Below are 23,853 nucleotides of genomic sequence, written 5' to 3' on the forward strand. Positions count from 1 at the left end.
TGACCAATCATATCTTCCCTCTAAATGGGCGGGCTTTATTTTCGCGGACTTTATGACAGGATCCGCCCACTGTGAGGTCTATGCATGGATGTATAATAAGTATGTAGGATGTATAATGGTCTATGCAAGTGGTGCAGTGACGCACCTATGTTGCAAATGTATTATCTTTTCAATTTACACACGGCATCTATTGCACGTCTGTCCGTCCTGGGAGAGGGATCCCTCCTCTGTTGCTCTCCCTGAGGTTTCTCCCATTTTTCCCTTTAAACTGTGGGTTTTCTTCGGAAGTTTTTCCTTGTACGATGTGAGGGTCTAAGGACAGAGGGTGTCGTATTGTCATACTGATATTTTGTACAAACTGTAAAGTCCACTGAGACAAATGTAACATTTGTGATATTGGGCTATATAAATAAACATTGATTGATTGACGCGTCCTAAAACCCGGAAGTAAGCTTCGCTCGGATTCCCTCGACAGAAAGCAACAGGATTTCTCCATAGGATTTTGGAAAATAACTCGAAATAAGGTCTGTGGAAAACGAACCTGTTAGATAAATGCACGTTGTGTTCAGCCGGATAATATCCACATGTCTATCCTACTTTTATTATTTTTGAATCATAAATCTAAACGATAGATTTATGATCGATAGATTTATGATTAGCATAAGTTCGTTCATGATGGCTCACTTCAGTGATAGTGATGAAATCGTTGCGAAATTATTAACCGAGTAGTTATAATGATAAACTGGAGTGGCAAAGGATCAGCTGAATGACCCGCAAGTGCTTCATCCAAAAGGACAGGAGGATGGACTTTGTGTTTCAGTGATTTGATCATCAAAGCTAGGCCTAAGTCATTTTCAATGCCGGCCGCCGTGCCGACTTAATTCATTTGTAATTGCTACTTGGCTGTAGGTGTTTATATAAATGATGTTGTTTTGTGTGGTAGAGGGTCGCTGTCATTGATGCGTTTTGCACCCCGGACCACTGTTTTGATATTCCGCTGAAGTCTACGTTGAGACGTAATATCTCTTCTTTTTTTTCGAGGGACGGGGGGGTCAGAGGGCCTAGGTATACAAGTCACAGCTCGCCACTGTAAATAATATCTAAGTAATCATCTTGAAATATGACATTAATAATTGTAATATACACACATCTTATTGTGAGGTTGATTTCACATACACTACTTCGACATTAGCTTGTCTACATACTTGAGCGTAGCCAATTTAAATTAACCATAGCGATGCATACAGTTCTACCTACATAATAAAATATCTCTAAGTTAAAAGGATGTAACCTTATTTTATCAACCTCAAACAGAAGCCGTTTGTTCAACAGTATTATCCCACTTAACGCTTAACACTTGTCTATTTCGTTTTAACCTTTATACAGTCTATGATTTTAACTTGGAGGCTACGATTAGCATCGTTAGCACCGATGTAGCTACCACTAGCTTACATGCTAACCCAAGCGTTACCATTCATTACGTAGCTGATTAAAATCATTAACACATAAATAAAGCACTCGAATTTCACTTACCGCATTCATGCACCGTCTGTTTTAACCGCAGAGCGAGTCACAATAGTCCGATATATAAGCATGAAGAACAAACAGCCACGGCCGGCTTCAAGTTGTGTTTCCTGGATGAACTGACCAGGCAGAGTCCCTGTAGCTAACTTCACCGAGCAGGTAGCAGAGAGACAAGAAGCTAGCAGCAGCAGTCACTTCACAGAGCCGTCACTCAATGTGACCACGCCCTAATTTATGCACACACTTTAAGACCTAATATAAATAAAAGGGTCGCGTTAGAAAACAATTAACTCACAGATTCATAATCATGAAGGTGGAATCTAACTATATCGATAATAAAATGTATGGAGCCAGGGGTAGAAACATGTTTTTTTCTGCTGTAAAATTGGGCATTTTAACATGGAGGGTCTATGGAAATTGCTCCTTTCTGCAGCCATCGCCTATCGGCCAATATATGAACTGCAGTGTGTGGCACTTCCGTATTGGCGTCCCGGCTCTACCCTACAGTTTGCCGCTTGATTCAAACCCACAGACAGGACACCTGTCACGCTGAGGTTTCTCCAAAAGTCTCTGCAGCTCTCTGGACACCACGCTGTCTCAATTGATCCACACTGTGAATATGAGAGGGGAAAATGTGTGTAATAAATGCTTTAGACAATAAGAAATATGAAGTTGTGGTGACCACCTATTTAACCACTGGGACATAATTCAAACTTGGAACTACAGTTGTGGTTATTGTTCCAACACGGACATGTTATGGGTTACCTATAAATAGTGTGTACCCTCTTGGCTCTCTCTTGTCGACCCGGGCTGCGACCCGACAACATGTCCTTTGCAGCTTGTGAATAAATCACTATTCTTGCACCTTCCTTGCACCGCCTCTGACTCCATATCTCTCGGCACTACACTGGTGACCCTGATACGTCTTGAGAAGTTTCCGGGACGGAGCCGAACACGGCAAAAGGAACTCGAGTTCCTTTCTCGAAATGCCGGGGTTTGATTGGAGACGTCCGTGACTGCCACCGGCACGCGGATTGAGGCTCGGTGCGCGCTCCGCAGAAGGCTGGAGACGTTGCTCGCCGTTCCCGCATCGGCTTTCTATCCAACGGGGGGACGATGCACGACCTGCTGGGTCGACCAGCAACCCCATTGCTACCTCATGGGTTTGTTCTTCGGGGCGTGCGGCTGCACGTCCCGGCTGCTAACCACGTGGGGCTAACGACGGCTGGCAGCTACCCATGGCTGGCAGCTACCCATGGCTGGCAGCTAGCGGCTAACCACGTGGGGCTAACGACGGCTAGTGCTAACGGCTATCAGCCCTTTTGAGTTTTTTTTTTTCTGGTGCCGGAGAGGAGGTTCGACCAGCCGGTTGACCTCATGTGGACACTCTCACCTTTTTCACCACCTCCACGGCGGTTCCAGACGCCACTCACGTTTTCATCGACGCCTGGGTGGTGCACTCCTGGACCCCGTCTCGCCTCGACGGTTTTGGACGTCGCCCATGCTGCCATCGGCCTGTGGGTGGCGCGCTCCGGAGCCTGTCTGGCCTCTCCTTCCTTCCGGGGATATCCAGACGCCACTCACGTTCATCGGCGCCTGGGTGGCGCACTCCTGGACCCTGTCTGGCCTCTCCTGCTTCCCGGGGATGCCTCAGCGCCTGCTGAGGACTTCATGCCCGCCGCCGCGGCACGTCTGCCTGCGGCCGGGTTGCTCTCCTGCTTCCCGGGGATACCTCGACACCTGCCGAGGACTTCGTGCCCGCCGCCGTTGCACGTCTGCCTGCGGCCGGGTTGCGCTCCTTCCTCCCGGGGGGACTGCTCCTCTCTTCTGGGGATACCTCGACGCCTGCCGAGGACTTCGTGCCCGCCGCCGTTGTGCGTCTGCCTGCGGCCGGGTTGCGCTCTTTCCTGCTGGGTTCTCCGCGACACCTACTGCGGCCCCCTTACGACGGCCCGCCCCCGGTGTGGGTGCCCTCGCCCTCATTAGGGCCCCTGCCCTCTCCTGCGGCCCCCTTTCGTGGCCCGTTCCATGGCCCGGTCCTCCCCTGCGGCCCCACCCTCCTCGGCCCTTGTGGTGCTTCCTCCACGGACGTGGGGATATTTTTTTTTTTGCCATGTTTGAATTCTGGGGGGGGCTTGTGTGGTGACCACCTATTTAACCACTGGGACATAATTCAAACTTGGAACTACAGTTGCGGTTATTGTTCCCACACGGACATGTTATGGGTTACCTATAAATAGTGTGTACCCTCTTGGCTCTCTCTTGTCGACCCGGGCTGCGACCCGACAACATGTCCTTTGCAGCTTGTGAATAAATCACTATTCTTGCACCTTCCTTGCACCGCCTCTGACTCCATATCTCTCGGCACTACAAAGTTAACTTTAAGGAGTGGCTCAGTTTTTTTAAATAAACAATACTATTACTGTATTTCAATATCTCACGTCTGAAAGTTTAATTTAAAAGAAGAAAAGGCACCTAAAATGAAGATTGTTATTTCAATACATTTTGTCTTTTTAATTGTTTAAAGTAAAGTAGATATAACTGGTACTTAAGAGTTTTAATAAAGTCTGGTTGTGGAGGAGGCACACAGGTAAGAGCACTCACTAGCTACCATCACATGTAACTAAGCTTGACTTGAATTTATTAAAAGTATAATTTAAGTAACAGCAACAAATCAATAACTAAAATCATGCAAATATTTGAATCTTTGCTGGATCCACTGTTGAATTATATATTATATTATATTATATATTTTAGAAATCTGAAGGCATTTTAAGATATGTATGCAAGTAATATCCCACAACTCAATACCTTAGATTATTATTGAAAGTTTTGCTGAATAGTTTCATGTTCACTTACCTTAAGCAACGTAAAATGTGCAGACAGGGAGCAACAGACGTAGGTTAGCCGGCTAGCATCACAGAACAGCACTGCTGAGCATGTTAGCTTAGCTTGGTAGCCTCAGCTCTGGAACATCCAGCTTGGTGGCTGGAGGTCCTGCCTCGGCTCCGCCTCTTTGCCCTTATTTGGATCAGGTTGGTGCAGGCGGGAGTTAAACTCTGACGTCACTGTCGAGCCGTTAGTGACCGACACCGCCTACTTTAGGCTTCTCTTCAACTCTGCAGAATCCTATGGGTGACGTCACGGACACTACGTCCATTTATATATAGTTTATGGTTTTGCCCCCGCCCGCGGAGCCGTGGGGTTTAACTGGTTAAGGGTTGTTTATATTTCACATAATTAATCCAAATCTTTAAAGTAACTAAAATCAATGTAGTGGAGTACAAATACCAGGTTAACTCTAAAGAAATCCCTCAGGATTATAAAAGACCCCCATCACCCCAGCCACATACTGTTCTGTCTGCTGCCGTCTGGCAGGTGGTACCGCAGCATCCGGACTAAAACCACCAGACTCAGGGACAGTTTCATCCCACAGGCCAAAAGACTAAACACCAGGAGCCTCATTTATAAAGCCTTGCGTAGGATTGGCGTGGGAAGGTTGCTTACAAAGCAAATAAATACGCACCAACACTTTCCGATTCATAACATACTGCGTACTGGCACAGGACTTGCCATCCTACACATCCTACGCCGGTTTCCCTTTATAAATCACAATCAACTCGTAATGCGGTGCAGCTTTTGAGGGCTTCACGTAACGCCCATATTTGCCTATAAATAGTCAAAGAAACGCCCATTCATTCATTCATTTTGACTGAATGAAGAACATTGCAGGAAATGACGATAGAACAGCTAAAAAAGACATCTCACACTGTGTCAGATTTTGGTTATTTTGGGGAGGTCGAGATAAATCATGTTGTTTGGTGGATGCAGTTTGAACCAGAGTAGCAGCATGGAGGTCGGATCGTCACCAAAATAAATAAATAAGTGGTCCGAAAAAGGTTAATGACAAAAAAAATACACATAGCCTTCCTCAGGCAGTGTGTTTGTACCGGGGACAGGAGACACCCCCTTGATGAGAAACTGTAATAAATTATCGGGGAATCCCTCCGGAGTGGAGTCATGACGACTGGATCTGAATTATGTGTTTGTATTTGGTGGTTTGTGTTCCAGCTTTCGATCAGCAACTATATATCCATAATCCACCAGTTAAAGGAAATACAACTAATGTGTTGTGTTATATTAGCTGTACAATTTACCACATCTGGTGTTCTTAGTTTCCATACCTCCTGTGTTTTACGAGCAACTTATCAAGTAGGCCAGGGGTCGGCAACCTTTTTGATATGAAGTGCCATTACAAAAAAAAAAAAACTATTGTAGGATGATATTTGTACATACTTTGCACTGTAAAACATATTGCACTATGCACTGCATATTGTGATTTTAATCAAATGAACAAAATACAATTATAATTTTGCAGCCCTACATAGCACACATTTCTCTGATTATGCGAAGGGTGGACAAATCTTAACAAGCAGTCAAAAAACTGTAGCACGATGATATCATATAGCTGTTGAAATTAATCAACCAATATTTGAAAATATTGAATCAATATTTGATTGGAGTTCAATATTTTGCATTTTTCTTTTTTGGACTGACAGAACCAAACAAGTCAAAGGAAACAGAGGACTGAAAGAAAGGGACTCAGTCTGCACACGGCTGATTCCACCAGCATGACTCGCCCGTGTTCAATTTAAGTGGGAAATGTCAGCGGCAATTATAATGCAAAGCTAACCTTTTGTGAGGGAGATTACTGCGTCGATAGGTTGTAGCTTGTCATACATGGGGACAAAGAATGGTTTCTTGACAATTCTCAGTAATTCTGGTGAGGGAAATTGCTTTGCCTGGGCAACCCGGAGATGACTGCAACACAATTCAGGCAAAATAAAGGATTCTTCAGGGAAGTAGTTTTTGTTGAATATGTTACAGACCAAAAATAACCAATGTTCTGAAATGACTATAATAACTACAATACTTGCACTACAGTTATACAAGTCCACAGAAGCTCTATGTGTAATTTAAATATCCATCCATCTTACTTTTTCAGACACATTAGGGGTTCGGAGCTATATATCACCTTTGTGTTTGCATAGACTACATTGATGGCTGTAGCACTTTCCAAGGCTTCAATGGGTATGGCACTTTCAAGGTTGCGCATCACTAAAAGATAATCAAATGTGTTTAAAGATATGGTTCTTTCTCATATAGTCAAACATATAGTGGGTGGAATTGAAATAGAGAATTCCGCCATGACTCCTAAGAAGCATGAAATTAACATAAATTCACTGAGCTTGAAATACTGTCGTACTCTATTGTGCAGTTCCACAAAAGATGAACATCATATACATAATACACAATAAAATACATTCAAATAACACATGACTTGTGCACACAGCTGCTGACAACCTAGTGCACAACCTTTATTGCCAACATTTCAATTCAGATTATATTACATGTGAGTGTTGAGAAGCTTAATGGATATAGGCAGGAATGAGTGTTTGTAGCACTTCAACCTGCTCTTGGGAACCCTGAATCTCCTACTAGAAAGTAAAATCTGGAACTCTGGGTGGAGAATGTTAGTGGGATCAGTCATATTTTGTTGTGCCTTTCTAATGATGGACTCCTCATAGATGCTTTGGAGAAATTATCATAAGTTCCAAAGCAGACTGGTCAGGGCGAGGTATCTGTGATTTGAGCTCACCTATCCGATGGTGCTCTCTAACAATGCATGGTGAAATAATAGCATCAACTTCTGCTCAACCTAAGAAAACCAATGATTACATTTTAAATCACTTTCAGATTGTGGGTCAATTTTGATCAACAACTACTAATGCAAGAAAGTACTTTATTACTACAGTACGGACTATGATAAATGACTACTGACGGATCCAGGTAGAGCTGGTACGCATACCAAACTGATCAAATGTTCTCAGAAAATGTAGCCATTGCATTTGGGTTATTAAAAAAAGCATGTACAAATATAACCTTTACTGTGGTGGAAAAAAGTCAGGTGACTATGCGAAGGAATAAAACCGTAAACAGATCTTTTATATAAAATCCATGTTGCGGGTTTGAGGTTGTTCTAGGTTTTACTCAGCAAAGTAAACGTGGAATGTGCCCCAGTTAAGTGCAGAAGATAGGACTTCCTCCAAACATCAAAGAATCCCTGTTCTGCTGCACTCCCCCGGGACCTGTTTGTTTTGTCGTTTATTATTCATTAAAAGGAAGAAAGACACCTTGGAAATGCAGAGTTCACATTATTTCCTAGGATAGGAAGTATGGTATTATATTATGTTCATATTATTGTTATTATTATAAAGCATATGTGGCATAAAATCAAATCCCTTGCACAAATAGAAGTCTGTAAGAGCTGTGATTTCATGCACACCCTTCTTTTCAAATGAAATGTACATTTCTGACATGAAAGAAGGACAATTCAAAGTGTTCTGTCTTAGGCCCGAGCCATAGCCACATTGTAGATTTATTTACGGCTGATATTTTAGGTTATTTTTGGTCGTGTAAAGTGCAGCATGTGGATTGCTTGAATACAAAAACACTGGTGGGAGCAACTATAATAATGGACTGCACTTATATAGCATTTTTACTATGTACAAATGAATCAGAAAAACACATGCAAACGCTCACCGATTACCACAAGCATTCAGAACCGGCAAAGTGAGTGGGTAGGGATTTAGTGTAAGTACAGATCCACCTCCTGAGAAATGACACCAATGTATCTCGGTTAAAAGTATGAAGATTACTCTGCTGTATCTTAATTTGCGTACCACTGTACTTACTTCTGCTTTTTTTTTTAAATGCCAAGTATGGAAAAGTGCACTGTGAGTACCCTGATGGTCAATGTAGACACTTCTTAAACTGTACCATCACTATCTTGGCTAAATATTGCCAGTTTTACAACCAGCATCCTCGGTGATAACAGCTTAATACAAATAAAATGTATACATGTTGTTTCTTTTCACTATTTGGTAAACATTCCACATCACTAGTGTTTAAAAGGAGTCACTGTTAATTGAATTGGGTTGATTGAGCGCCGTGTAGTTATTTGCTGAGGCGACTGATAACGTTGCTGGCTGGCTAGCTAGCTAACAGTGGCCAACAGCAGCCATGTCCTATTTGAGGCAGCGCTACACGGTCAAAATTCAGTGTACTATGTCAGTGTACTATAGTCAATTTCTCAATTAAAAAACAGCATTCAATTATTTCACTTATTCTGTCAGTTACTGTTATCTCTTAAAAACATGTTAGAAAAAACAACACAGTCATTGAATGGAAAAATCATCAGCTCTGGAAGTGTATGGCATCCTTAAAGGTCCCATGTCATGGCCATTTCTACTGATCATAGTTCCATTGTTGAGTTCTACTAAAATAGATTTACATTGTTCAATGTTCCAAACTCACATTGGTTTCTCATACAGCATATCTGTATAGTATGTGTATTCACTCTCTCTCCTAAATGGCTTGTTGGAGCTCCTGCCCCCTCCCTGTGAGCCCAGTGGCCGTCTGCGAGACAGCGAAACCCAGCCCGAAACCAGCCCGAAACCAGCCCGAGCACACACACCCGCAGCCTGGCTGGGAATTTGTGTGTGTGCTCACACACAGACTCACAGCCTCGCCGCGTCCCGCCTTCTCAGGCGGAGAAATCGGCAGAACTGCAGCTGAGAAAAGATTGAGTGTGCAGGAAGTCGACTTAATGTAACGGCTCCGCGGACGTAACATCACTATACCCAAATACATCACTATACCCAAGAAGAAAACAATGGAAAAAGAGAAATCTCCAACGAGGCGTTCTGGGGCAGCATAGACAGGTATTTTCTGTGTTAGAGTACTCGCTACAGGCTGTACTTTGAGGGTTTGTGACTTTGCAGACCGTTTACATGCATAAAAACCTTCATAACACACAAGGGGACGGGTAATAACCGGAAAAGCAGGACATGGGACCTTTAATGTTCAAAAAGGTCTTTATGTTTCTCATGCTGCCTGTGTTGCAGCACCTGTTTTCACCCTCTGTCTGAAACCATAGCCCAGTCTGCTCTGATTGGTTAGCTGGCCGGCTCTGTTGTGATTGGTCAACTGCTTAGAGATGTCCCACCTCTAAGCCTGTCCCACTGCGTTTCAGCGCTAGCCAATAGAAGCATAAATGTTACATGGTGATGTCACAATGTTACAGAAATAAGAAAAGGAGTCCAATGGAGGCGTTTCAGGCATGGAGTTTTTGTGAGAGAAACTCTCTCAGGAAGGAACACAGGCATACATTTACATGCACTAAAAACCTTTACAACACACTACAGGAAAGGGACACCCCCCAAAAGCATAATAGGGCTTATTTAAGTAACATTGCAGAGTACAAAGCTATATTACTTAAAATAATTGCAATCAGCTTAAGAAACAGTCATTTTCAATGCAACAGATTACTGTTCAGTATAGAAAAATGCATAAGTTTTACACAATAAAATGTAAAAACATTTCCATTGTAACCCTATATGTATTCTGTCCACAATATAGCTCGAAGTCAATTCAATTCAAAACCTTTATTTATCCAGGTAAAATCCCATTGAGATCAATTATGTCTTTTTCAAGGGAGACCTGCAGCAGTAGGTTCCACAAGAAGACATAAACAACAGAACAACAAAAGGACATCATACAGCAAAATGTACAGGGATTACAATTTACATATTTAACCACAAGTACAGGTACCAACAGCATCTGATTTTGTAGCATCCAACCGAGCTTTAAAAACATGTAGTGGTACTAGCTTGGTAATTTTCCATTCTTTTTGCAGACTGTTCCAAGTTAGTGGAGCTGCACATCTAAAAGCTTTCTTCCCTAAGACAGTCCTAGCACTTGGCACATTTAATAAAACCACAGCATGCGATCTCAGGCAATAAGTACTTTCAATTCGCAGAGAGATCAGGGAGCAGATATAAGATGGTAGTTTATCCAACATGGCTTTGTAAATGAAAAAGTACCAGTGACTGAGCCTCCGTACAGTAAGTGATGGCATAACCGCCTTGGTATACAGGGTACAGTGATGCGTAAGTGCTTTACAATTTGTCAAAAATCTCAGTGCACTGTGATACGCAGCATCTAACTTGCTCAGGTAATTGGCAGGTGCATTCATATATAACAAATCACCATAATCCAGCACAGGTAAAAAGGTCACAGTGACTAGCCTTTTCCTGGCCTCAAGCGAGAAACAGGACTTATTTCTGTAAAAGAAACCTAGCCTAACCCTCAGCTTTTTAAGCAGGTTATTGACATGAAGTTTAAAAGTGAGACAGTCATCAAGCCAGATACCCAAGTATTTGTAACAGGTAACCACTTCAAGTTGTATTTCTTGCGTAGTTACAATATCCAAAGCAGTCTCTGGTGTATTTTTAGCTTTAGCTTTAGAAAAGAGCATTACCTTGGTTTTATCCACATTTAAAAGAAGCTTAAGCTCAGAGAGCTGAGCCTGAATAATGTTAAAAACAGCCTGTAATTTAACAACAGCCTCGTTAATCGAGGGACCTGCACAGTACATAACGGTATCGTCCGCATAAAAATGTAAGGTTGCTCCTTCGACATTTTCACCTAAACTATTAATATAGATAGAGAATAATAGCGGACCTAAAACTGAACCTTGTGGTACACCATTAGTGATGTTTAACCACTCAGAAGAAATCCCATCAAACTGAACACATTGGGATCTTTCAGAGAGGTAGTTTACAAACCACCCTACTGCATGGCTGGACATGCCTATACTGACCAGCCTCTGCTTTAAAATGCGATGATCGACGGTATCAAAAGCTTTGGATAGGTCAACAAATAGAGCTGCACAACTCTGCTTATTATCTAAAATACTCGTAATATCATTTACCACTTTCATTGTGGCAGTGATGGTGCTATGTTGCTTTCTGAAGCCTGACTGATGTTTAGACAGGATGTCATTGTTACATAAAAACACCTTTACCTGTTCACTCACTAGGCGTTCAAGAACCTTGGCCAGAACTGACAATTTAGAGATGGGTCTATAATTGTTTAATAAGGTGGCCTCCCCTCCTTTTAGTAGTGGCAGGACATAAGCTGACTTCCATACTTTTGGGATTTTGTTCGTGCTGAGGGAGAGGTTAAAAAGAGTAGTAAGAGGTGGAGCAATACAATCTGCAGCTATCTTTAAAAAGAAAGGTTCTACGTTGTCCGGACCAGCCGGCTTTTTAGGATCTAGCTTGGTTAAGACTTCACGAACAACATCAACAGTAAAAGGAGTAAAACTGAAGGGGTTTTCCAGACCACATTGTTCTGAGTCACCGACTGTGGTGTTCACAGAAGCAGAATTAGAAACAGAATGAAACCGAGAACCGCAGGACACAAAATGCTCATTAAAACAATTTAGTATGGTGGTCCTATCCGATATAGTGCCAGATACTGTGGTAAGGCACGGAGGTAGCTCATTACGGATATCACCGGTGGATATCGATTTTATGGCTTTCCAGAATTGTCTAGGGTTGTTCAGGTTCTTTGTGGTAACTGACAGATAATACTTAGATTTAGCACTTTTGACATGTGAAGTGAAGCTATTTCTTAGCTGCCTAAAATGCAGCCATTCTACCTCTGAGCCTGAATTCCTAGCCTTTGCCCAGGCCTTGTTTCTCTCATGAAGGAGACTAGACAGCTCAGCAGAAAACCAAGGATTGTCTCGTCCCTTCACTCTAAATTTACGCAGGGGTGCATGTCTATCTATAATTTCCATAAAACCAAGATAAAAATAAGACCATGCAGTTTCTACATCAGCACACAGATCGATTTTTCCCCAATCAAACCCAAACAGATCATGCACAAAACCCTGCTCCACAAAATGTTTGATGTCTCTCTTGATGATAATACGAGGTTTAACCTTTTGGACCTTAGTGTCCCTAATTGTGGCTACAACACAGTGGTCACTCAGATCATTCGCAAATACTCCCACAGATGAATATTTATGGGGAACATTAGTTAAAATTAGATCAATTAGGGAGGATTTATTTGGGGACTTAATATTAGGGCGAGTAGGACTGTCAACAATCTGAGTAACATTTAAAGAGATACAAAGGTTTTTAAAATCCTCTGACACTGCAGTTAACCAGTCCCAGTTAAAATCTCCAAGTAGCACTATTTCCTTGTAGTCTAGTTGCGATAAAATATTTGCTAGTGAAGACAAGGAGTCTTTGACAGCTGAGGGGGGTCTGTAACAGCCCACGACCATGACCTGTTGACCCTTTGCCACTTCTATATTTAAGGCTAAAAATTCAAATCGCTTACTGATAGATTTGGAAACTACAGCGGTTACACTGAACTTATTCTTAACATAAATGGCAACGCCGCCACCTTTATTAGGCCGGTCGGTACGATACACATTAAAACCATTTAAGGCAATGTCAGAGGCCAAAATAGATTTATTTAGCCACGTCTCTGATAAGACAATGACGTCAGCGTCAGTCGAGCTCGCCCAGATACGGACAAAATCTAGTTTACCTAACAGACTGCGCACATTCAAGTAGATGAAACCCAACCCAGACCTAGCTTTAAAATCAGCAGGAGTAGCGATCTGACTACTACTACTGGGCGGACCAGGGTTAGGTTGTACATTTCCTGACAGTAATAACAACAAAAAAAACAGGCATCTTTTCCTCTTAAGCGACACACATACATTGTCATCTACTTTAGAATCACCGGAAAAGTCTGTGAGAGTGTGATTAGAGCTTAAGAAGCAGTCCTGAAGAACCATCATCGCAGGAAAACAAAAAAGACAAACATATTTTGTCGAGCAGATTGACTGTGACAAGGCAACCGGTAATTGTTTGTGTAACACATCCGAACCTTTGCAGGGGATGCCCACTGCGGGTGGCAGAACAGACCTGAATCCAGTAGTCTTCTCAGAATGATTAGAGATCTTCTCATAGTCCAAAACAGTTAACAGGCACAGCAGAATCCCGATATGGGCCATTTCCCCAGACCAGGGAACCGCGATGTTCCTGGAGCAAAATCAGCACAGCAGCAAAGGACAGGCGAAAGCAGCAGCGTGGTATCCCCGGGGTGAAAGCAGGCCTCTGCTACAGCAGAACCAGGACAGGTGGGAAGCAGGCCCCAGCCGTGGTAAAATCCTCCTCCGTACAGCAGCACACGCCCGGTGGAAGCAGGCCAAGCCCGAAGCGTGGATCCACTCCGTCTCTCCGCGACGACTCCGGGGTAAAAACCTCTCCAGTGCAGCCGTGCAGGTGGGAGCAGGCCTCCGTAGATCGCAGATCGCAGGCAGCAAACAGGTGGAGCCGCTCCGTCTCTTGGTGACGAGCAGGCCTCCGTAGATCGCAGATCGCAGGCAGCAACAGGTAGAGCTGCTCCGTCTCTCCGCGACGTCTCCGGGGTAAAAACCTCTCCAGTACAGCCGAACTTAACAGGTGGGAGCAGGCCTCCGTAGATCGCAGATCCCAGATCGCAGGCAGCAACAGGTGGAGCCGCTCCGTCTCTTCGCGACGAGCAGGCCTCCGTAAATCGCAGATCGCAGGCAGCAACAGGTGGAGCCGCTCCGTCTCTTCGCGACGTCTCCGGAGGAAAAACACCTCAGTACAGCCGTACTCACAGGTAGGCCTCCGCAGATCGCAGATCGCAGATAACTAAAACTACTACTTGTATAAGCAGGGATGGCTAAAAGTTTGTAAGCAGGAGAGCTAGATGCTAACAGATGCTAACAGGTAGTGCGAGCCTGTAGAAATTGCGACTGCCTCCATACTGAAGTATGTTGTGTCTCGTCAAATGTGTTAGTTATGTTTATGTTTTATGTCTGTCATTTTCATGTTTTTTCACGTATGGTCATGTCTGTTTATTTAGGTTCTTCCTCTCTAGTCAGTCTCTGTGTTTATTGTCATGTCTCGTTTTCCATTTCCTGTTTTATTTTGTACTTAACTCTTGTCTTTAATTTCAGGCCCTGTTTCTTCCTCCCCTTGTGTGTTTTTCTGACCATCATCAGTGTCTGCCCCGCCCCTGATTGTTTCCACCTGTTCCCACTCACCTCGTGTTTAAATAGTCCTGTCTCTCGCCTGTCCTGTCAGTTCGTCTTGTTTGTTTCCCCGAATGGTGGTGCCAAGCCTCAGCTCAGAAAGGATCGCTTTCATTAATGTCAGGTTTTGTTTCTTTTGTTAATTTTGTAGGCTTAAGTTTTTCTCAAGTTCTCTTTTGTTATGCCTAGTTTTTTTCCTCCTTGTGAGCGCCTTTTGTTATTTCCAGTACCTACTCTGTTAAGAGGGATTACCTGATCTGTGCAATTAACTGTGTGTGTGTGTGTGTGTGTGTGTGTGTGTGTGTGTGTGTGTGTGTGTGTGTGTGTGTGTGTGTGTGTGTGTGTGTGTGTGTGTGTGTGTGTGTGTGTGTGTGTGTGTGTGTGTGTGTGTGTGTGTGTGTGTGTGTGTGTGTGTGTGTGTGTGTGTGTGTGTGTGTGTGTGTGTGTGTGTGTGTGTGTGTGTGTGTGTGTGTGTGCTGTGTGGTGTGTGTGTTGTGGTGTGTGTGTGTGTGTGTGTGTGTGTGTGTGTGTGTGTGTGTGTGTGTGTGTGTGTGTGTGTGTGTGTGTGTGGAGCAAGTAATGGGAGACAATGACTAGATACATGGATGACTCCTCAGAAGTCACCTTGAGTGAATATAATTCATCATTCACACACACACCAAGGCCTTTGTCAACATTAAGGATACTGAGCATGTTGTCCTGGGCTTGGTGATATTCATCAGTGTCTTCTAGGAAAATCTGCCTTCATCATCGCTAAAGATGACAATACTGACAGTGACGGACAGTGTGGATCCAAAACTTCCTCGTGCTGTAGTTTCAGTTCCATGTGTTATGTGATATAAACGTGTATTGTTTAAATGTTCAGGCCATTTACAGTTAGATTTGGCAATGTGCAGGGTGTGATCTCTTGACTGGGATGTGTTTATTGTAGCAGTTCACTATCTAAGGCCGTCTAAAAGTAGTAGTGTTAGTTCACATGCTATGTAAAACCTTACAAGGGAATAAAAGAGGTTTATCTTAAATGTGTCATTTACTTTTTTATTGTAATGGTTCAGATGTGTGACTTCTGATCAGTCCTATATACATTGTTTATTTTATGATTGTATTGCTTATGTTGGCAGTTTGTTCAAATCAATTTTAATTACTTGACAACGAGCCAACATATGTAAGGATTTTATTTTCTAAATTCTTTATCTGAATTTTGTAAAATCCACATTCTGAAAGAAGTAGCAGTTAACAAAACATTTACAAATAACATTTTTAAATAGATTGGTGTCAGAACCAAATCTAAAATAACATCACAAATTGACCTCATTTCTAACAGCAAGCCTGGTCGACAAAAAAAAAAAAAATAGCTTTTCACTTCTGTGCATTCCAGACCAAAATACTAACTTTTTAATTTGTAGAATTTAGCCAATCAAACTTGATAAGTTAACATCCAAAACAAGAACAACCAATGAGAACACTCGGAATCAGAACAAAGCTAGCATATTTAGATTGGGTTCAGGATGTTAAGTACATATTAAGTATCAATTTGAACATGGATCGGATTTCGAGGTGTAGTCGTGGGGGGGGGGGGGGTCTGCAGTTCGGTGGACTAAGGATTGCACCACTGCTTTTGGCAGATGATGTGGTTCTGATGGCTTCATCGGTCTGCGACCTTCAGCACTCACTGGATCGGTTCGCAACCGAGTGTGAAGAGGCTGGGATGAGGATCAGCACCTCCAAATCTGAGGCCATGGTTCTCAGCAGGAAACCGATGGACTGTCCACTCCAAGTAGGGGATGAGTCCTTACCCCAAGTGAAGGAGTTCAAGTATCTCGGGGTCTTGTTCTCGAGTGAGGGAACAATGGAGCGTGAGATGGGCCGGAGAATCGGAGCAGCGGGAGCGGTACTGCAGTCGCTTTACCGCACCGTTGTGACGAAAAGGGAGCTGAGCCAGAAGGCAACGCTCTCTGTCTACCGGGCCATTTTCGTTCCTACCCTCACCTATGGTCATGAAGGATGGGTCATGACCGAAAGAACGAGATTGCGGATACAAGCGGTCAAGATGGGTTTTCTCCGCAGGGTGGCTGGTGTCTCCCTTAGGGATAAGGTGAGAAGTTCGGTCATCCGGGAGGGACTCGGAGTTGAGCCGCTCCTCCTTCGCGTCGAAAGGAGCCAGTTGAGGTGGTTCGGGCACCTAGTTAGGATGCCACCTGGGCGCCTCCCTAGGGAGGTGTTCCAGGCACGTCCAGCTGGGAAGAGACCAAGGGGTAGACCTAGGACCAGGTGGAGGGATTATATCTCTTCGCTGGCCTGGGAGCGCCTTGGGATCCCCCAGTCAGAGCTGGTTGATGTCGCCAGGGAAAAGAAAGTTTGGGGCTCTCTGCTGGAACTGCTACCCCCGCGACCCGACCACGGATAAGCGGGAGAAGATGGATGGATGGATGAAAATGGATATGTTTGCTTGAAAATTAGAGCAGTTTCCAGTATGGATTACAACTATTACAACATGGGTTCATTTTTAAAATAAATGTTTAAAGAACAGAGAAAAATCCATCCACAAGTCCATCATTAGAATTTAATTTGTGTTTTATTTGAATAACCACTTGAGTGTTTTTGCTTTCTTCTTTGGAAATAACTGTTTAGCACATCATTCTGAACTCAAGGTCAATGTACTTTGTCTTGTTTTGTTTTTTTATCTCAAGCCTACCTCAACAAACATTGTTTCTCAATTTATACCTTAACCAAGTAGGGTTTGGTTTTGAAGAAGAAGCTTATAAACTGCTTGGTATTAGTGATAAGCAGCGAGAAGAGTTAAGTTATGGTGACATCTCAAATGATGATGAACAGCATTAAGTGAAGGTTGATGCCAAAGTGCTGGAAACAGTAGACAATTGTGTATACCTTGGGTCTTATTTAAACAAGCAGTGCACCTCAGACTTGGAAGTGAGGAGAAGATTGGCCATTGCTATCGTCCAGCTTACTAAACTAAATAAGATATGGAGTACATTTCCCTACCATACAAATAAATCTGTTGCACTCACTGAGAAGAAAAGGTGCAGGAAGGCCAAGTGGAGAATCACTGGCGGACATAAAGAGGTGGATGGAGAAAGTAATAGAGTGCATGAGAGTGGAGGAAGATCGGGATGTTTGGCGACGGATAGTGATATCATCAAACTGCCCCAATTGGCCCCTTGGACTACAGGAGTGACCTGACCTGAACTGCTCGTTAACACAACAGAGCCCTTGAAGCAACTTGTGAGTATAACTTCCTATTTGAATATGTGCTTGTCAAGCATTACCAACCATTAACTAATCAGTTCATACTTATTAATGTCATAATGTCAAACATTTACAATGGGAGGGAGAAGTGATGGCTAGTTTACTAAAACATAAGGACTGATATTATATTATATGTATAAGATATTTAGATATTTTCAACAAGAACATTCTAAGAGCCTGACATTGATGGAATCAGACGAAAAAACAACACAACGTAGATTTCACCAAGATGTGGCATTAAGGGGCCAGACTCTGGACCTCCTTCCTTCCATATATGCTATTCCCCCCTGAACTCTAACCCACCATGTTTAACATGACTGCACTCCCACTGAGCTCCATTATAGGATCATGCTTGTGCAATTACGCATTTTAACATGATGTTTTCTTTCTGGAAATCAATAAGCTAAAAGTCATTGTGTTATTAATACTTTTCAGGCTTCACCATAGGCCAAGATGTAACCCCTAAGTGCTGTGATAGTTATTCATCACGCTGGACTTGTCTGGGCAGCTCTCAATACCCTGCCATATAATTTCACAATATCTTTCTTTGTGACGGTGAACAGTGTGCGTGATTGTAGCGCTCTGCATTCACTCACTGCAGTCATAGTGGGTAGTTTCTCTGTAATTTCATATTCAATCATGGACAAGCTGACGCACAAAGTCAAATGCAAATGAAAAATCATCTTCACCAACTAGACAACACATGTGCAGCTTTTTTAAAACACAACGGAAACTTTCTCCGGTCAGGGTAATCCCCCTGGTTCCGTTATATTCCAGGATATTTAGGGACTTCGTATCAACATTTTTAAAATGTTGAAATATCCTCACAACTCTATTCTCAAGTGTGAATGAAACATACGCTAACAATGACAAATGGAATGCACTACACAGCCCTCTGTCTTTATGTACTGCTGCCATTCCCATGGCTTTCTTCTTGCTATTCAATATGTATGTTTTTTCAATTGCTTTTGTTAGCATTTCCAGTATTGTAAGCCTTTATGTTGCATGTGTTTGCTGATTCTATTAACTTGTTATTTGACAACATATGTCCAGTGACTACAGATACAAAAAAATAGTCTCATGGCTTACTGTGGCACATTTACGGAAATGACTATGAATGTGCACTTTCCCTGTCAAGTAAGACGAATACAAAATAAAAATTACAATTAATAAACACTTCTCTCAGGGTCTTGCTGTAATGTCCATGGAGTTAATCTTTGGTTTGTTAGAACAACAAAGTCAAACAGCACCTATATTTATAGGTGTTGCAGTCATGCTTTTGAGGCCAAAGAAAAAAGTGCCAAAGAAAATCACAAACCTAGCCTAGCTTGCTACACATTAGCTTATTTCCAAGATCCCTCAATAGCCAATGCAATTTCCCATCAACATCTCTTAAGCGATGACAGGCACTGGTGCTGCCTCTACTCGACACAAGGATTTTCTCCTCAATGCAAGGTCGGCTACACTCGGCACTACAGGTGTCCACACACACACACACACACACACACACACACACACACACACACACACACACACACTTTATCTAAGAAACCTGCTGGCTTTGGTCCACTGATTCCTCCGTGAGCGACATGCATCATTAACAGCTTTTAAACTGCAGGGGCGTCCTGCCTTTAGGATCTTCTTAAAGGCAGACACTCTCCCCCTCCTAACCCTACAACACACACACACACACACACACACACACACACACACACACACACACACACACACACACACACACACACACACACACACACACACACACACACACACACACACACACACACACACACACACACACACACACACACACACACACACACAGTTACTAAAGAGGCTTAACAGCCCGTTCCAAAAACCCTACATGGGGCATTTGTACTCTTTAAAAAAAAAAAGGACGCTGCAAGCTACAAATGGTTCTTTAAAGAGTGCCCTTGAGGAGCATGCACCAGTTGATATGCTGGGACGGTTAAGGGTGAGTACAAGCGTTTTCTCTCCAACACACTCCCAATAATTTGTTCAAAGAGGCGTGATAATTGTTGGAGGTTAAAGTATTTATAAAAGCACTTTAAAGTGTTTAGACGATTGTTTAGGGTTTGTTTATGTCACGTGACATGAAATCCAAAGTGGTTGTGTGCAGGTCTTTGAAGCATTAAAATGCTGATGGAAGGTAATCCTTAATGAAAAAGAAGCCTGATTTTTTTTCAACATCAAAACAAGGACTCGACTGGTTCAGAAGGTTCGCGGGATAATGGATCCGCGTAACATGCCATTACAAACCTCACACAGCAACATATAGAGCACCTTACATACAACAATAGAGCTTTAAAGAAGTGCCAGTGTTTGATGTCAATATGATGCTGGTGCTTTGAGCAGCAGTATGTTGTGGATGTGTTGTGATGCTCGGGACTGAAGGCTGTAGCAGGTATTAGGGGATATATATATATAGCATTGTGTGTATAGTGGAAACAATGCAATTGTATCTCGCTGGCATGCTTCTAAATTATATTACTGGTAATGTCATGGAGCTGAAGGGAAATTCGAGATTAAACATGCCTAAAGAGATTAAAACACTGTTTGGTAGGTACAAACCGATACATAAGGTGACGCAGAACCTAAAATGGCTTCACATATCACAACAATGGATTATAACATGTACAGTATGTCTGGGATGAAAGAATATAGGGTTATTCAGAAAGTCCTACAGAATGTGCATTTTGTACATATATTCGAAAATCTAAACCATTTATCCGTTAAATATTGCACGACAAAGTCTTCCGCATTTATTTTAACAAAATGTTTGGAATTTTTTTGTAGTATAGCGGAGCGTTTTCGCATTTCATGGATCAAAAATAAACCTTAACGCTTTAATTTGATTAATGCTTTCCCAGTGGTTTTTGCTGGAAACCATAATATTGCCATCACATGCAGACAATAACAGAAATCCTCACGCATAGTAACAATATCTTGCAATATTTGACTGGAAAAGCCGTCATTCAGCGCAACAACATATATAACGAAAAATCCGAAGATTTTAGTACCAAAATATATAAGTACAAAGCGAAATATCTTTCCAAAAATACAGAATGAAGGATCTCAGGAAATACTGGAGATCAAAAAGGTGCAGTGTGTCTTTAATTCCCTGCCTTTGTGGCGGCGGCAGTAGCGAGGGCATCCCAGGCGAACCGCAAAGCCAAGGGTTAAAGACGGTACCATGCTGACTCTCACTAAGCGACATGCCACGCCATTTTACCAGCTCTTTATTTCCCCGTCATCGCAAACCAGCTCCAACTTCCTGCCCGCTCACATGCCATTCAAGGACAAGCCGAACAGGATGGCGGAATCGGTTTCAACAACATTAAGGGAAGGTCATTGTCTGCCGGCTTACCCAGGAAGAGATACACCGGGCCTGAACCTGCCAGAACCTATCCGCGGCGACCGGGAGCGGGACCTGCGAGAGACCACAACAACAAAGACAGTTTGTGACGAAGCTGAGGCGCCGCAGTCCGAGAGGAGTGAAATCAAATGTGACATTTTTCATTTATTTGTAAATGCCTCCTTGGCGGCACACTCACTCGAAACGACAGTTGGGCTCTTACCAAGTTAAGGGGAGCTGATGGTGGAATAGAGGGATCCTGACAGAGGTTGTAATGAGATGCCGCATTAGGGCCGCTCTCTCATCCACTCTCCCCTCTCCCCTCGCCCAGGAGCACGCCCTTCACTTCCAATCTACTACCCCGACAATTTGGGAACGGTTAACCCTGTGAAAAACTACACTAACCCTCTTTGGTGCCCTGATAAAACCCTCTTTGTGGGTTTTGTTTTTTTCAGAGGTGCCTTTGATGCTACAAATGCCTTTTTTCAGAAGGATTTTAGAGCACTTGCAGCCTGGGGACGGTTGGATAATGATTCACAATACCTGCCCAAAAAAATATGAATAGGAGCTTTGTCTGAGGCTGTAAACCAATGATGTTCAAGGATGGAAAGTACTTTTACTCAAGTATGTATTTTGGTTAAGATACGTTGAGTATTTCTATGTAATGCTGTAATATTCAGAGGGAGATTTTTACTCCTGTAGTTGATTGTTACTTTTTGAAGCTTTTAAATAAAGAAACATATGACAAGTTTACGGAATGGAATGCTATTTACAATATTGGCTTTTGAATTATTCCACTAAAGACTGATACCCCTCTACAGTAAATATCTGGTTTCGAGCCTGGGGACGGTTGGGAACATTGTCTGGATTTGCAAGGATAGAAAGTAACCAAGTACTTTAACTCATGTATTTTAGTTTCGGTACATTGAGGATTTCCATGTTATGCCATACAATCCAGAGATTTTACTCCTGCAGTTGATGGTTATTTTTTTATATAAGGAGACGATACGTTTATGGAATGGAACAAGTGGTTTCCAACATTTTTTGGTCAGTAAATCGTTCTACCAAAGATTGATCCTCCTCTGAATAGCTGATTTGGTTTTAATTTGAACATATCTTTTAGATTTTGTTGACATTTATTTGGGACTTTTACTCATGAATACACTGGTTTTGCTTGTAATTCCACAATTTTACATTCCGTTATTAATACCTTAGTACAGGATCTCAGTTCCTCTTCTGCTGCTGAATTATATATTTTGTCATATACTGGATCACAACACAAGTTGGATGCTTTAACGATAAAAAGTTACTTTAGCCATACCAAGCGAGGCCCTAACATCTGACACGCAGGACATACAAAAACTATTATACTTAAATTGATTGAACAACCAGTCATAATTTCCCCCCACAAACTGGGTCAAGCTAGAACGAGGTCTCGGTGGAGGAGCTTGAAAAGAAAAATGAACTATTACCCTCTACAAGTGTGTAGTGCCCTCCAAACTGTCCTCACAGATTGAGTGTGCTATATAATAGGCAGCAGGTGAGCAATGAGTCATGTACTTCATTAGGCCTTAGTAATTTCCCTCCCAGATATAACGTCGCCTTCAATCCATCCTAGCACCCATCAGCTATATTTAGCTCTCTGGACCACAATGCCACAGTTCATCATAACTGTAGAGCTGTTTGGCCAAGCTGTACAAGGGGTTCAGACATATCTCCTTATTAGGAGGATAAAAAACTGCAGGTTTTCAGCAGCAACTAAATGATCATCCTTTCTTATTTAGCTAATTCCATAATATTTCATCTGCTGTAATTGGATTCATCATCGGCTAATTCCATGTCTCCAAGATACTGCATTTATATTTGTATTATAAGAGCCCTCACTGAACTGTAACAAGTTAATTAAACATGATCCATTTAAGATACACTGAGTGTTATTGTTGTCTAGAAAAAGACCATTTTGTACAGAATGCAACAACTTAAAAACCGGGCTTTACTGTGCTTCTTATAATTATTTTGTAAAATGACCATGCACTATTCATTTCAGAAAGACAAGCGATACACAAATACAGTTTTTTTTAGACATATATCTACATAAGTTACTGCACAGATTTTTTTTTAATCAACATTTAATCAAACGTGTAATGCAAAAAGGTGTAGCTTGTAACCAACGCACAGAAAATCACTGTTCTCTATTCACATAATAAACCACTGTTCACATACCTGCCTAGCAACACCAGTTAGTGGAGAAGGGAGTGTGAAAATGTACGTGTTTCTAACTTGTTTGGCTTATCAACTAGGGAAGGGAATTTGAAAGCAAATGTATATTCGAATATTCGAACCCCCAAAAAATGATTAACCGGTTAACCGAAATGTACGGAGGTTGGCATTGTTGGTTGCCATTGCCAATGAGGGTGGAGTAGTACGAAGACCTAGCCCGGGAGAGGGCTTCTTTGTAGGACTTTACTTGGTCCTGATAGGCTTCACCGTGGATGGTGAGGTCGGTTCATTTATTGAGTCTCTCAAGCCGACGACCAGAAGCCTTCAGGGTGCGGAGTTCAGTGGTGAACCAAGAGGCCGAACGGGTAAAGGAGACAGTCCGGGTTTTGAGGGGGGGCTAGAGAGTCAAGGCTGAGGGATAGAGCTGTGTTGTAGCGAGCAACCAGGCCATCCACAGTGGTGGTAAGGGGAATGG

The 23,853-nt window shown here is 42.6% G+C and overlaps 1 protein-coding gene across 1 annotated transcript in view; it reads right to left on the reverse strand.

Annotated features, from left to right (window-relative positions):
- Nucleotides 1-21,489, reverse strand: part of LOC117545952 (inactive N-acetylated-alpha-linked acidic dipeptidase-like protein 2) — a 1,067,198-nt gene extending 1,045,709 nt beyond the window's left edge. The window contains exons 1-2 of the mRNA XM_034215999.1: nt 21,382-21,489; nt 21,171-21,233 (exon numbers count right to left, since the gene is read on the reverse strand). The gene's annotated coding sequence lies outside the window, so the exon portion shown is untranslated. The remainder of the gene's footprint in view (nt 1-21,170; nt 21,234-21,381) is intronic.
- Between the last annotated feature and the right edge of the window lie 2,364 nt (nt 21,490-23,853).

This window comes from Gymnodraco acuticeps, unplaced genomic scaffold (genome assembly GCF_902827175.1).
Source record: "Gymnodraco acuticeps unplaced genomic scaffold, fGymAcu1.1, whole genome shotgun sequence".
In the NCBI taxonomy this organism is placed as follows: domain Eukaryota; kingdom Metazoa; phylum Chordata; class Actinopteri; order Perciformes; family Bathydraconidae; genus Gymnodraco; species Gymnodraco acuticeps.